The 5386-nt window shown below is 34.0% G+C and overlaps 1 long non-coding RNA gene across 1 annotated transcript; it reads left to right on the top strand.

Annotated features, from left to right (window-relative positions):
* The first annotated feature begins 1018 nt into the window (after nucleotides 1-1018).
* On the top strand, nucleotides 1019-4124 carry LOC110877233. The gene is made up of 6 exons (XR_004866547.1): nucleotides 1019-1232; nucleotides 1464-1520; nucleotides 2241-2355; nucleotides 2471-2883; nucleotides 2977-3206; nucleotides 3572-4124. It is a non-coding gene; the product is annotated as an uncharacterized LOC110877233 (long non-coding RNA).
* Nucleotides 4125-5386: the final 1262 nt, after the last annotated feature.

Below are 5386 nucleotides of genomic sequence, written 5' to 3' on the forward strand. Positions count from 1 at the left end.
TCATCGGAACGTTACCCGTTATCCCTTCACTGGGATCCATGCTTGAGAAAGAGCAATGAACTCACCTTTGGTTTGCTCGGTATGTTTATTCACGTATTCAAGTTAATCAATCAAGTCCTAGCATGGTTGTCAAAGCCAATTAGTTTCACATAGACTCGAGTCACATAGTTTCTTACTCATTTTACACAAGTAGCACACATGTATTTCACGTATTATCATGTGAGTCACAGTAGCCAATCATATCACCAAAACGGTCTACTAATTCACACGAAGTCAAGTGTTCATATCTCACATACCTTCATACATTCATCATAGCGATAGGCGGCCCAAATCTATACACTAAACCCAATTAACTAATATTTAACATAAGATCAGGGAATTAGATTAACCATATTATATCAACCGGCCCAACATTAATCTCAATCCAAACCACCCAGCCCACCGTTAATTCACTGTTTAACCAGCCCAACATATTTATGTTGATTGTTATTAATTATTCGGCCCACCTTTGACCTATCTCTATAACCTGAACAAGTATGCTACAACTAATCCAACAACACCCCTTATAGCCGTAGACCCTTACCCTTGTACAGCCCAACACACTACCCGGCCCAATCCACCTGAACCATGTGCGGCCCGGTTGATGTTGGGCCTGATAACATAAGTCCAGCCAAGTGGGCCGGCCCTGCACCACCCGCAACTGAGTATCGGCCCCAGACTATATTCCATCTACTACTTTCTGTATTCATTTACAAAAGTATCGGCCCACTTAATCTATACTATATTATAATGCATGAGGGAGGGGTAATTTAAGATACCCAAAAAATAAGAACTTTTCCCCCCCTTTATTTATAGAAAGACCCTTAAAATAAGGATAGTTTAGTCTTTTAAACACTATTTATTTTTTAACCCCTAAACTTATTACACTTAAATCTCTCATGTTTTAACAAAATAATAAATCATTAGTTACAATTCATTTATCGAAAATTCAAATAGTTGAATTCCTCAAATTCTATCCGAAGTTTTTGGCAATTTCAAAATTTAAATCACAACTTCTCCTTTTCTCTAGATCTGGGACCCTAGCCTCCACATCTCCGATATCCTAAATCCGCTCTCCTCCCCTACGCACACAAAGATGATATCGGAAGAAATGGAGATGAAATACAAACAACATCAAATCGAAAACGCACAAGGTTGAACAGCGATTTGAATAAACCTTAACCATTTCGCAGGTTTGTTCGTATTCTTGTTCTCGATCTTGTTTTATTTCTTGTTCTTGCTTAAATTATGTTCTATAATCTGTTAATTTTTTGATGTTGTTTTCTATATTTGAAGTTAATGTTGTTGGTGTAACTGTGTGTTCTATAAATTAGATTTCTTTTAAATTAAATTGTGACTGCTCTGAGTGTTAGATTTTTATTATACTTTTGTGACATGTCTGATATTAAAGTTTGGGTTTGCAGGTAGCAATGAACGGTTCTGTTGATTTGCGCTTTGCGGGAACACATTGAATTAACCAGGTAAATTTTCAATTCAACTCATTTTTTCAGACGATCTTCAATCGATGGCATATTCAGTTTCCTGTTTTATGTCCAGCACATAAGTAGTTTATTAGTTAGAAGATGCCTTTTTGATGATTATTTTGAAGACGCAAAAATTTTAGCACAAAAATTTTGCTTAAGCCCACTCATGATCCTGATGTAGATCTAAATGTTATTGTATCACTGAAACCACAACTTTGTTTCATATGCAATTTGCGTTTATCACATACAATCTTTTAGTTCTTCAATTTATAGCATTCTTGACATGGTTTCTCATCTCAATTTAGGCAATCGGGCAAATGATTTTTGGATTTCCATATATTAGATAATTATCTATATTGCTGGATACTGTGAAAAGCATGTGTTTTCTTAACATAGAGATGTATTAGTTTGACAAGATTCATGATGTCTTTTTGCAATCAAATGTGTAAACAATGCATGTTTGTGAACCTTTTATCTTCACAAAAAGTTATTATACATTCCTATAATTTTAAAATGAATATAAAATATAGTGACTAATCTATGTGAGACATTCTTATGATCAATTTATTTATTTTTATCTATATTATGATTTATGGTTGGATTTAAATTGAATTATAAAAAATATGATAAATGGAGATCTTTCTTAGCTCCCACATTCAATTTTTTTTTTTGCAGTCATTTTAGATTATATAGAAAATGATAAGAAACAATTCTCAGTCTGCATGCAGGTTTCAGGTCTAAATGGAATTATACCATTGGCTACTGGCTTGGAACTGACAGCCCATAGAGCCCATCATTCAGTTTTGGTCTTGAACTTGCACAAAATTCAGAGGTTTGTGACTCTCTAATGTTATCTAGCTTATCGTAGTTCCATTTTATGATTTTACTAAGCTTATTTTATTTAAAGCACTCAAGTACTAAATTTGGTTATAATATTCATCATGTAGTTCATAGCATCCTTCTATGAATATGTGGTGGCCCAAAGAAGGGTAACCTGCCTTTTCATTTGCTAGAGCTAACAAGCAATGGATTTTAATGATTATTTGCATGACTTGAACAAATCTCAGAAGGTGCTATCATCGATTGCTTAATCACCAGGTTTATGACCTATGTGGCTGATAGGATCCAACGCGTGTATTCCAGAAAGAACAGGGCCAAACCAGTTGGGCCAGATGTATTTGGGCCAGAGCATTTTAATTATATTTTTGGGCTCTGGCAGTCTGGCTTGACCCACTTAGTCAACACAACAATGAAATCGTGGAGTGGTTGGGAGCAGTTCATGACCAAGTTTCCAGGAGCAGTTAGCAATCGCAACCTTGTTTAGGTTTTAAGAGGTTTTGCTAATCCTCTTGGGATCAAGGTCAGTAAACAGTAAAGCAACTTATGTTTTTCGTTTTCCCCCTTTATGTGGTGGGATATATGTTTAATCTTTTGAGAAATTATGTTTTGCAAGTGAGCCAGCCGATGGATCCGAGCGAGTTGGTTAAGCTTGCTGACATTTTAAATCCTAATAATAAGCTTGGAAGGATTACAGTGATTGTAAAAATGGAAGCCGAGAATATGAGAGTGAAGCTTCACCTTTGATAAAGGCAAGCCAGGTTGTGACTTGGGCGTGACCCAATGCATGGGAACACTATAAAGGTGCCTTCTGGCTTTAAAACACGTCCATTCGATTCCTTATTGGTAAGCATTTTTTTCTCAATATTTATTATATCTGGTTTAGTTATATCGTTTTTGTGGACCAAGTGTTTTCATTGATTAAAGACTAATTTTGGTTTTAAATGGAATACTAGCAAGATCAAACTGATTTTCTACTTTTATGGGTTTAGCCAATGGAAGTTTTTTTCTTTTATATTCAGATATAAATCATAAGTTTTCTTTGTAAATAGATTATTATTTGTTTGATATGATATGCAAAGGGTAAAGTTGGTGTATATCTTACCTAATAGAATATCTGGTCAGTAAAAGCATACAATGAATATGGTTGTTATTTCTTATAAAAATTTAGAAAATTAACCAAACAACTCAGAAAATTAAAAAAAATATAGGCAATGGTGCGAGCTTTCTTTGATGTTCATGACAAGAAGGAAGACATCCAGGAGGGATTCATATGGAGATGATGAAAGAATGTGATATAGCTTGTTGGCGGACCGCAGATCGTGATCATAGTATCATACACGATGGAAAGGGTATATACATGCTTAATGACAAGTATCGTGAATGAAAATAACCTTTTTGCGTGACATATACATGTGCCAACGGACAACAAACAATAGTGATGTTGGTGGAGATAAAGACAATTTCCTACTGGTAGATGGCCAAAAGGTCAAGGAATGCAGTATCTAATTTGGAGAGTTGGTGTAGGTTAGAGGGGATGTCTTTTGATTAAGTTATGTTTGTTTTCCTTTTTTGGGGTTGCTCCCTCGCTGCACTTGTGATGCCCTCTTAACAGCTTTGCTAAGGGTGGTATGTTTTGTTTGAATACATGCTTCCTTAGTTGGCCAAAAAAATTAGCCTAACTCAGTAGAGTGAGCTTGACTTGGCAATAATTTTCGAAATTATGATATAGAAAGACAACTTTTTATTCAGTTTTTCATCCAATAAGCCGAATTATTTATTTATATTCCTCATTCATTGGGCTAAAAGTTAAAAAAAAAAAACGGTTATACCTTTGAACCTAGCCTCCCATATAAGTTCATTTTCATAGAACTTTTCCTACTAAGTAATGATGTGAGACTTAAGACGCAGTAATTCCCCACTTGACTTTGTTCTACCAAGTGATGTAGGACTGAACTAGAGTGCCGTGAGTATGTGAAATTGCGGATTAACAAACTTTCTGACCGTAGCTTCAAATTTTTATTTTATAGCAGGGTTAAAACTAATAGCAGTTCAGTAAATATACTATCATAAAACTTGTGGTGATGTGATAATCTTCATAGTGGGGCTTATTTACAAGACTTACACTTCTAGAAACTAAATAAAAAAGCTAAAATTTTCAAACAATCAACTAGCAGAGAGGTTGGATTATAATCTCAATTTTGCTTTTTGCTATTCCTCCAGGTTTCATTATAACTATCATATATTCAATAAATGCTAATCAATTTAATGGCAAAACCGTATTATGAAATGACTAACCATGATCTTTGTCCAATGGATATATGATGTTTTATTATAACCATGACTACCATTGTTGGAATTTGTAACATGTTGAAGGAGAAGATACACGCTATACGGTTCTAAACTTTTTTTTCCCGAATAACTTTTTTTTTTGGAAATAGAAAATGATGCAACATAGTTCTCAACTTTGTTTTGTTTTTGTGTTATATATTTTCTTAAATGGAACGGAAATCTCTTGAAAATGTATGATGCGATACTCAAAATTTATGTGTATTATGTATAATCAGTTCGGTTATTTTGTTTTGCCACACATCATAAGCATAACCGAACCATATTTTTTGATAACCAATTATGGCTTAACTGAATCAATCTAAGTATTGTATTCCCCGCCGCATCGCGCGGGCACCCCACTAGTATATATATATATATATATATATATATATATATATATATATATATATATATATATATATATATATATATATATATATATGTTACTGAATTCGATTGTTCATTTGTTAACTATTAAACTATTGCTCAAGCCCAAAGTCGCAGTTGTTGATCACCAGCCCACATCCCAGATCGTGTACAATATGAACTCTTATAACATCCATATTGACTTATGATCATACACTTTATAACCTAACATCATACCCCTTACTAACATCCTATAAATCGGCCAACATTAATAGTGTTTAATATATAAATTACTAATCAGATTCAACAATAACAAACCGATTTGTATA

The sequence above is a fragment of the Helianthus annuus genome, chromosome 9, assembly GCF_002127325.2.
Source record: "Helianthus annuus cultivar XRQ/B chromosome 9, HanXRQr2.0-SUNRISE, whole genome shotgun sequence".
In the NCBI taxonomy this organism is placed as follows: domain Eukaryota; kingdom Viridiplantae; phylum Streptophyta; class Magnoliopsida; order Asterales; family Asteraceae; genus Helianthus; species Helianthus annuus.